Below are 9,147 nucleotides of genomic sequence, written 5' to 3'. Positions count from 1 at the left end.
CAAGCTGGTTGCTACAAACCCAGAGTCAGCGTTGGGGGGAAATAGGAGTTGAGACAGGAAGATGGAGCCTATAAGGATGAATGAGCCCAAAAAAGGTGTCTAGCACCCTGTCCACAGAGGGAGGAGGGCCTTGTGGTTCCTCCAGCCCCTGGTTGGGTGGAGTAACATCACCCAGACCCCGCTGTGGTCAGTCAGTTCAGGAGGAGGCAGGGCCACAGGCGAGCCCGTCCAGAGGGGCAGGTGCCACGAGGCCCAGAGAAGGGAGGTCAGGGAGGTCTACCAGGAGGAGCTAACATGTGAGCTGGGCTGGGCAGGGAAGTTGGGAGAGTGAGGAAGGAGGTCCTAGGAGGAGATGGCAGGACCAGGACATGCAAAGGTACAGCCGGCAAGGCCAGAGGGAAGTGATCTGGGACCTGATCCAGGATGATGGGACCGTCCAGAGCGGCGGTGCCCAAATTTTTGGCAGCAGGGACCACTTTCATGGAGGACAATTTTTCCACTCACTGAGGTGGGGGTGGGGATGGTTTCAGGATGATTCAGGTGCATTATATTTATTGTGCACTTTATTTCTATGATTATTACATTGTAACATATAATGAAATAATTATGCAACTCACCGTAATGCAGAGTCAGTGGGAACTCTACACTTGTTTTCCTGCAACTAGACGGCCTCATCTGGGGGTGATGGGAGACAGTGACAGATCATCAGGCATTAGATTCTCATAAGGAGCGTGCAACCTAGATCCCCCTCATGCACAGTTCACAATAGGGTTCGCCCTCCTATGAGAATCCAGTGCTGCTGCCGATGTGACAGGAGGCAGAGCTCAGGCGTTCACCTCCTGCTGTGCAGCCTGGCTCCTAACAGTCCACAAATCAGTGGTGGTTTGTGGCCTGGGGGTTGGGCACCCCTGGTCTAGAGCCATTTGTATCCATTAGGGCCCTTTGGCTGCAAGTGGCAGACACCTAACTCAATCCAAACAGGGACTTCATGGCTGGCTCTGTGTGGAGTTCTCAGACACAGGAGGGGCTGGGGACCAGGAGTAGAGAGGACAAGTCCGGGGCCACACCAGGAAGTCTCAGCAGCAGGAACTGGGGGGCAGCCTGTGCAGGCCCCACCCTGGCATCCACGACATGGCTGGTCTTTGTACTTGAGGGAGAAGAACCCACAGAGCCATGGCAGCCTCATGATGCTACACATGAGGAGCTGAATTCCAAGGTCATGTAGCGTGTCCACTGTCACATGACCAGCAGGTGCAGAGGGAGGGTGCCTATCCCAGCCCACAGGCTCCCAGGCTCGGATTTTCCTACTGCAACAGAGCTCTCAAATCTCAGACATTCCCAAACTGCTGTCATAATTTTTATCATTTGCATAATGCAATCTCTTCTAATATTATTTTTTAAAATTCATATGTTTCATATGCTAGTTTTATTTTTGTCTAACGTCTGAGTACTCTTATACTATTAAAATAAGCAGCACAGGCTGGGTATTGTGGCTCATGCCTGTAATTCCAGCACTTTGGGAGGCCAAGGCAGGAGGATCACTTGAGGCCAGGAGTTTGAGACCAGCCTGGGCAGTGAGGCCCTATCTCCATTAAAAAAAAAAAGCAGCATTCATTAGTGAAAGACCCAAATCATCTTTGGAGGTATGTGTACCTTGTTTGGGGAAACCCTGTATCATAACTAATGCTCCTTTCTATCTGGAGGATGATGTGGACTGATTATTTGCAGTAACTTTTAGCAAAGAACCCTTGTTGTTCACTGGAATCATCTGCAGAAGAATAGGGTTGGCTCTGCCGGGAGAGAAGGACGGGGACCACCCGTCCTCATTGGCTCAGAACTGAGGGGTTTCCTGGGATATGGGACTATCGGTGCTAAAACTGGAGAGTTCCGGGCAATCCTGGATAGTCGGTGACCCTGGAGAGGAAGTTGGAGGATCAGAGTACAGCCCACCTGGTTTCCCAGCCCTCACTATGTGGCAGATATCAGGATGCTTCCTTGGACCCCGATACATGAATGAAGGGGGCCTGCGTCAGGAAAGCAGAAGCTGCAGCCCGAGGTCAGTGTGTGATGAGTGCTGTTGGTGAGGGCACCTCCACTTGGTCTGCTTCTGGGGCTGCAAAGGCTGGAAAGCTGAAACCTGCATTTCCCAGGCTCTTGGACGTGGAGGAGTTGAGGCCCCCGCTTCAGTGAGTGCCTCCAGCCAGGGGCACAATGGGAACCTTCTGCATCAGAGTTCCAGGGCATGGCCATTCAGTTTGTGGGTTTGTTCCAGGGATTTGGGAGCTGATCCAGGGAAAATCTGACCATGAGGTGGCAGTAGCACACACTCGCTTCACTGGGCAGTACTTTGACAGGTTTGCAAGCAGATAAAGTTCCTCGCAGCAGAAGCCAGGGAGGGCCAGGGAACTCTGGGGGCAGGAGCTTGTGTGACGAAGTGATGTCGCTCAGCAGCGTAGCCCAGGGAGTCTCTGGGTCAGGGTGCTCCCAAGGGCAGAGAACATTTGGGGGCCCTATAATGACAAGGCTTTCTATCTTTTATGCATGAGTAAGAGCTGTCACGTGAGGTTTTGCAGGGTAGGCAAAGCAGGCAGGCTCTAAATGGCTAAAAACCTCTTTGGGTTATTTAAAAATAATCAGGTGTGTAACAATTTGAGTTTGGCACCAGTGGGCTTTCGAGGTAACGGGACTCAGTTTGCTATGAAGAAAGAAGTGGGCTGGGTGCAGTGGCTCAAGCCTGTAATCCCAGCACTTTGGGAGGCTGAGGGGGGCAGATCACCAGAGGTCAGGAGTTTGAGACCGGCCTGGCCAACATGGTGAAACCCTGACTCTACTAAAAATACAAAAACTAGCTGGGCGTGGTGGCATGTGCCTGTAGTCCCAGCTACTTGGGAGGCTGAGGCAGGAAAATTGCTTGAACCTGGGAGGCAGAGGTTGCAGTGAGCCGAGATTACACCACTGCACTCCAGCCTGGGCAACAGAATGAGACTGTCCAAAAAAAAAAAGAAAGAAAGAAAGAAAAGAAAAGAAAAAAAGAGAACGAGAAAGAGAAAAAGAAAGAAAGAAGAAAGAAAGAAAGAAGAAAGAAAGAAAGAAAGAAAGAAGAAAGAAAGAAAGAAAGAAAGAAAGAAAGAAAGAAAGAAAGAAAGAAAGAAAGAAAGAAATAGAGAAAGGGACAGCCCAGGGGCCAATCCTCAGAGGCTATATTTGGCTCCTCTGTGTAACAGTGGGGTGGGGGTGCATTTTGGAGGCAGCTGCTTCTTCACCCCTGGTGTGTCCTTCAACTCAGCAGTTCCTCCCCCTGCTCCCCAACCCCACAGCCCGTTTCTCTGGAGTGCCTGGCTATGTGGTTTATGTCCCTGGCAGATCAGTTCTGGGGTCCTATTCTGGGTGTCTGTTCTGAGGACTCAGACTGCAGCCTGTGCCCCTGCCCTTCTCATCATTTCGGGGGGATCCTAGTCCCCTCTCTTCAATCCCTTTCTGCCTAATATGGTTAATGTGGTTCCTGGTATCTGGAACTAAACCCTCCTGAGACAAATAATGGCTGACATCTGGTCTTGGTGCCAGGGAGACAGCAGCTAGCGCCGGGGGCTCTGGAGGGCTTAGGAGGGGGTGGCCTCCACTCAGCTCCCGCCATGTAGTGTTGGCCAGCGTCTAGAGTTTCAGTGAAAGAGATTCTTATGTAAAATAATTTGAGTCTTGAATGTTGGCTCATTTAACAAAAACAAACACAAAAGAGAGAGGGCCAAAGAAACATGTCTGTTGGTGAGGGCAGTAATCCGCAAGGGCCGTTGTAACCCAGTACCCTGGACTGGGCGCTTTGACAGCAGAAACGCTTTGACTGGCCTCCTGCAGTTCTGGAGGCCAGGAGTCTCAGATCAAGGTGGCAGTGGGGTTGGTTCCTTCTGAGGACTGTGAGGGAATGCTGTGTTCCAGGCCTCTCTTCTTGGCTTGCAGATGGGCCATCTTCTCCTTGCATCTTTCCTCTATGTGTGTTTCTGTGCCCAAATTTCCACCTTTCTCTTTCTTTCTTTCTTTCTTTCTTTCTTTCTTTCTTTCTTTCTTTCTTTCTTCTTTCTTTCTTTCTTCTTTCTTTCTTTCTCTTTCTTTCTTTCTTTCTTCTTTCTTCTTCTTTCTTCTTTCTTTCTTTTTTTCTTTCTTTCTTTCTTTCCTTCTTTCTTCTTTCTTCTTCTTTCTTCTTTCTTTCTTTTTTTCTTTCTTTCTTTCTTTCGACACTGGTCATATTCTATGAGGGCCCACCCTAATCACCTCATTTTACTTTTTTTTTGTTTGTTTGATCGTTTTTTGTTTTTTTGACAATGTCTCACTCTGTTGCCCAGGCTGGAGTGCAATGGCATGATCTCGGCTCACTGCAACCTCTGCCTTCCAGGTTCAAGTGATTCTTCAGGCTCAGCCTCCTGAGTAGCTGGGATGATCACAGGTGTGCACCACCACACCCAGCTAGTTTTTTGTATTTTTAGTAGAGACGGGGTTTCACCATGTTGGCCAGGCTGGTCTCGAAATCTTGACCTCATGTGATCTGCCTGCCTCGGCCTCCCAAAGTGCTGGGATTACAGGCATGCGCCATCGTGTCTGGCCCTCATTTTACTTTGATTACCTCGGCAAAGAAGGTCACATTCTGAGGTACTGGAGGTTAGGATTCCAAGAAAGGAATTTTGAAAGGGACACAGTTCAACCCAGGACAGTGAGACGTGTGGAAAGGGCCCCAGGTCATGGCTGCTGGAGGATCCAGGGCTAATGAGCAGCTAAAGGAAAGAAGGGCTGGAGAAGAGCAGATTTCCACAGGCCTGGGCGCCCTCCCATTTAGGAAGCCTGCCCCAGAAGTCCCTTTGTGGCAACTTTGAAATGCACCTTTCTGGCCCAGGCCAAGGGCTGTGCTATTGTGATGATGCGTGAACCACAAAACACCCATTGGTGTGCCCATGACACAGCTCACAGACCCGAGACCATCCTCTCCTCCCGGAAGTGAGTCAGCGAGTTTCAGGATCAGAGCATCTGGGCAGGTGACAGGTCAGCGATGTCCCCTCTGCACAGTTCCCAGGGTGCCCGGGGTGGATTAGTTGGGCAGCGAGATCACAGAGCAACCAGGCCCTAACTGCTCCAATGAGGAGGCAGGACTTTTCCTCCCTGCCCTTTTCAAACTTGCTGTGGTAGATTCCTTTTTTTAGTTCGGGGAAGACTGATGATTTCATTATTTGTGGCACTCAGCAACAAATCTGAGTTGGAGCTAAAGTGAGCTCTTTCCCCACGCTGCATCTTCCACTCTGTTATTCACCATGTTTAATCATTCGCTTACCTCGGACCGCTGCCGGCCTTGGGGAGGGCAGGGTATTATGGACTTGGGACAGTTTTACACTTTGGAGGCTGAGGGGAGGGGACCGTGTTAGGAAGGAACAGGGCTGAGGTGGGAGGGTCATAGCTCAAGGTGGGCGGGAGCCAGTGAAGCTTCAGTGGAGGCGTCAGAATGACCAATAAAGGGAAGTGACAGCAAAACCCTCCTGGGACCTCAAAGACTGGCCCTGTTTGCCAAGAAAATCTCTCATAAAAGGGGTGAGACTTAACGCCAAAAAGAAAAGGAGAGAAACGGCCGGAGGGTTCTCTGCCAAGGGAATGTTGAAGAATTTAATTCGAGAAGAAATGTGCTCTTGTTTGTGTACAATTAATTTTCTCCCCAAATGAAAGGTTTTGTCTGCCACTCGAGTGTTTCAATAGCAACCGCGTAATTAAGGTAGCATGTGCCTCTTCAGTTTGGGAAGCGGCTGTTTGTGTTAACATGTTGGGGAAGCACACATTGCTTGGACTGGTTCCTGGGTCTAAGAAGGTAAAAAACAAAACAAAACACACAAAGAATGGAAGAAAACACCTCCAAATAGAGACTTGGCTCCCACGGGGATGATGTCATCTGGAAAATGTGAGCAGGACCTTCCCTGAGAACCAAGAGTCCTGGGCTTCCTGGGTTGGGAAGCTGTGAGGAGGAGAACTTAGACAGTTTCCAGAAACTCTAAAAACGGAGTCATGAATTCAAATGCCCGCGGGGGCCAGGTGGGAGGTGTACGTCCTGGAAGGGGTTGGCTGTAGTTTTTCAATACAAGTGTGTTTTGCTTGCCTAGCAATACACAGGTATGAATACTTTAGTTCCACAAAGGAGTATGCACTCTCATTTGTGTTGAAATTTATGGATCTCTTAATTTAACTTTCGTGGGCTTTTTTTTTTTCCTTTTAATAAAGAGATGGTGTATTACTTTTCTACTGCTGTGTAACAAATTGCCACAAATTTAGGGGTTTAACACAGCAACCACGTCTTATCTCACAGGTTTTCCAACACGACGTGGCTGGATTCTCCTCTGAGGGTCTGACCAGGCTAACATCAGGCTGTGGTTCTTATCTGGGACTCAGGTCCTCTTTCAAGTTCCCTGCTTGTTGGTAGAATTCATTTCCTTCTCATGTTTTCCATGTGGTCCTCCCTATGTTCAAGCTAGCTATGGTGGGTGGAGTCCTACTCATGCTTTGAATCTCTCTGCCTTCCTTTTTGGCTTTTAAGGGTTCATGTAATTATCTTGAGCCCACCTGGATAATCCAGGATAATCTTCCTATTTTAAGGTCAGCTGACTATTTAATCTTAATTACATCTACAGAGTCACTTTTGTTCTGCAATATAACATAATAATGAAAGTCACATCTGGTGGTGGAGGTTATGGAGACCAACTCAATGTTGAGAAGTGAAAAACCTGGTTAAAAAGAGACGAGAGATCTGAACAGACATTTTACCAAAGAAGATATATGAGTGGCAGCTGAGCACATGAAAAGATGCTCAACATCTTTGTTGATGCAAAGTAAAATCACCATGTGATGCCACGACACACCCAGTAGAATTGCTAAATTGAGAGAGACTGACAAGACCAAGTGTTGGCAAACATTTGGAGCAGACGGAACACTCCTACATGATTGGTGGGTGTTCCAATGGTATCACCACTGTGTCAAAACAGTTCCCAGTTTCTTACAAAGTTAAACTCACACTGTTTGACCCAGTGATCTCACTCCTCGGTATTTATCCGAAAGAAATGAAAACATATGTCCACACATAGCAGCTTTATTCATCATGAAACAACATAAATGCCCATCACCCAGTGAATGGGTAAACACGCCAGTGTATGCAGTTACAGTGGAATATGATACTACTCAACAGCAATGCAAAAGAAATGATTTGCCGATAAAAGCAGCAGGAATGGAATTCAAAAGTATGATGCAGCCGGTCCCAGTGTGCTGTGGCTCCACATGGCCTGTAGTCCCGGGTCCGTGCCCCACATTGCCTGCCTGTCGTGGCGCCTGACCCTAAGGGCCCTGCTGCCTCCAGCCTCACTGCCATCCCCGAGGGCTAGTTCCACCAGACGTGTAGCCTGTGGTCCGGGCAGGCCTTGTCTCTGCTCCACGACCAGCACTCGCACTACCAGAACATCCTTGTCTTCTGCAGTAAAACCTACAGCAATATGCTGGTGTTGGATGGCATCATCCTGGGCACAGGGAGGGATGAGTTCTCCTGCCAGGAGATGGTAGCCATCCTGCCTCTCTGCAGCCACCCCAACCCACGAAAGGTGCTGATCATCACGGGCAGAGATGGGTATCTTGCATGAGGTGGGGAAGCACCTCTCCATGGAGTCTGTGGTCCAGTGTGACATTGACAAGGATGTCATCCAAGTCTCTAAGAAGTTCCTGCCAGGCATGGCCAGTTGCTACTCTAGTTCGAAGCTGACCCTTCATGTGGATGACAGTTTTGAGTTCATGAAGCAGAACTAGGATGCCTTTGATGTTATCACTGACTTCTCAGACCACATGGGCCCAGCTGAAAGCCTCATCAAGGAAGCCTATTGTCAGTGGATGAAGGTGAAGGTGGCCCTCGCGGAGGATGGCATTCTCTGCTGCCAGGGAGAGCGCCAGTGGCTGCACCTTCACCTCATAAAGAGATGCAGCAGTTCTGCCAGTAGCCGTGGTGGGCTACACCTACTGCATGGTCCCCATCTACCCCTGCAGCCAGACTGGCTTCTTGCTGTGCAGCAGAACATGAGCACCCATGTCTGGGAGCTGGTACAGCACCTGACACAGCAGCAGGTGGGGCAGATGCAGCTGAAATGCCACAGCCCAGACGCTCACCGCACAGCCTTTGTGCCGCCCAGGTTTGCCTGCAAGGCCCTGAATGGTGTGAGCTGAGCCCCACTGCCACCACCAACACCACCTGGTACCTCGGACAAGGGAGTCTCCAGGGTGCCTGGGTGCCTCCAGCCCTGGGCCAGACCTCCCGCCGGCTCTCACTGATCAACCAAGTGTTACAGGCCCCAGAATGCTGCCCGGTCTGCCCTGCTGGGTGGACTGTCTGTCTGTGTGTCTGTGTTGCTCTGTGTGGCATTCAGCCTCCAAGCCTATACCAGCTGTGCACAGCGCTGTCTCTCTCACTTCTGTTACCCTCCTCACTCCCAAACACATCTATTAACAACAACAACAACAAAATAGTATGTTTAGGAAGAAGCCAGGCACAATGTGGTTCCATTTGCATGCAATTCTAGAATATTCAAAACAAAAGTGACAAAGAGTGGTGGTTGCCAGGGGCTGATAGCGGAGAGAAGAGATTGACTGCCAAGGGGTGGGAGAGAACATTTTTGGGATGAGGGAGCATTCTGGATTACGATTGTTATGGTGGTTATTTATATGACTGCATACGATTGTCAAAACTCAACAAAATGTTCACTTAAAATTGGTGGCTTTTATTATATGCAAATTATACCCCCATAGAGCTGACATTATATCATTACTATAATGGAAAAATCAGTGCTCCCTGCCAAAATTTCAGGCAGCTGTAAAAAGAAATACATATATGTGGCTGGGCACGGTGGCTCACTCCTGCAATCCCAGCACTTTGGGAGGCCGAGGTGGGTGGATCGCTTTGAGCTCAGGAGTTAGAAACTAGCCTGGGCAACATGTCAAAACCCCATCTCTACAAAAAATACAAAAATCAGCCAGGCATAGTGGCTTGCGCCTGTCATTGCAGCTGCTTGGGAGGCTAAGGCTGGAGGATCGCTTGAGCCTGGGAAGTGGAGGTTGAAGTGAGCTGAGATTATGCCACTGCACTCCAGCCTG

General features: G+C 49.4%; 1 pseudogene; it reads left to right on the top strand.

Annotated features, from left to right (window-relative positions):
* Positions 1–6,033: 6,033 nt before the first annotated feature.
* On the top strand, positions 6,034–8,223 carry LOC100600300 (annotated as a pseudogene).
* Positions 8,224–9,147: the final 924 nt, after the last annotated feature.

Source organism: Nomascus leucogenys, chromosome 13 (assembly GCF_006542625.1).
Source record: "Nomascus leucogenys isolate Asia chromosome 13, Asia_NLE_v1, whole genome shotgun sequence".
NCBI classification, from domain to species: Eukaryota; Metazoa; Chordata; class Mammalia; order Primates; family Hylobatidae; genus Nomascus; species Nomascus leucogenys.
This window is presented reverse-complemented; position numbering and strand designations above follow the sequence as displayed.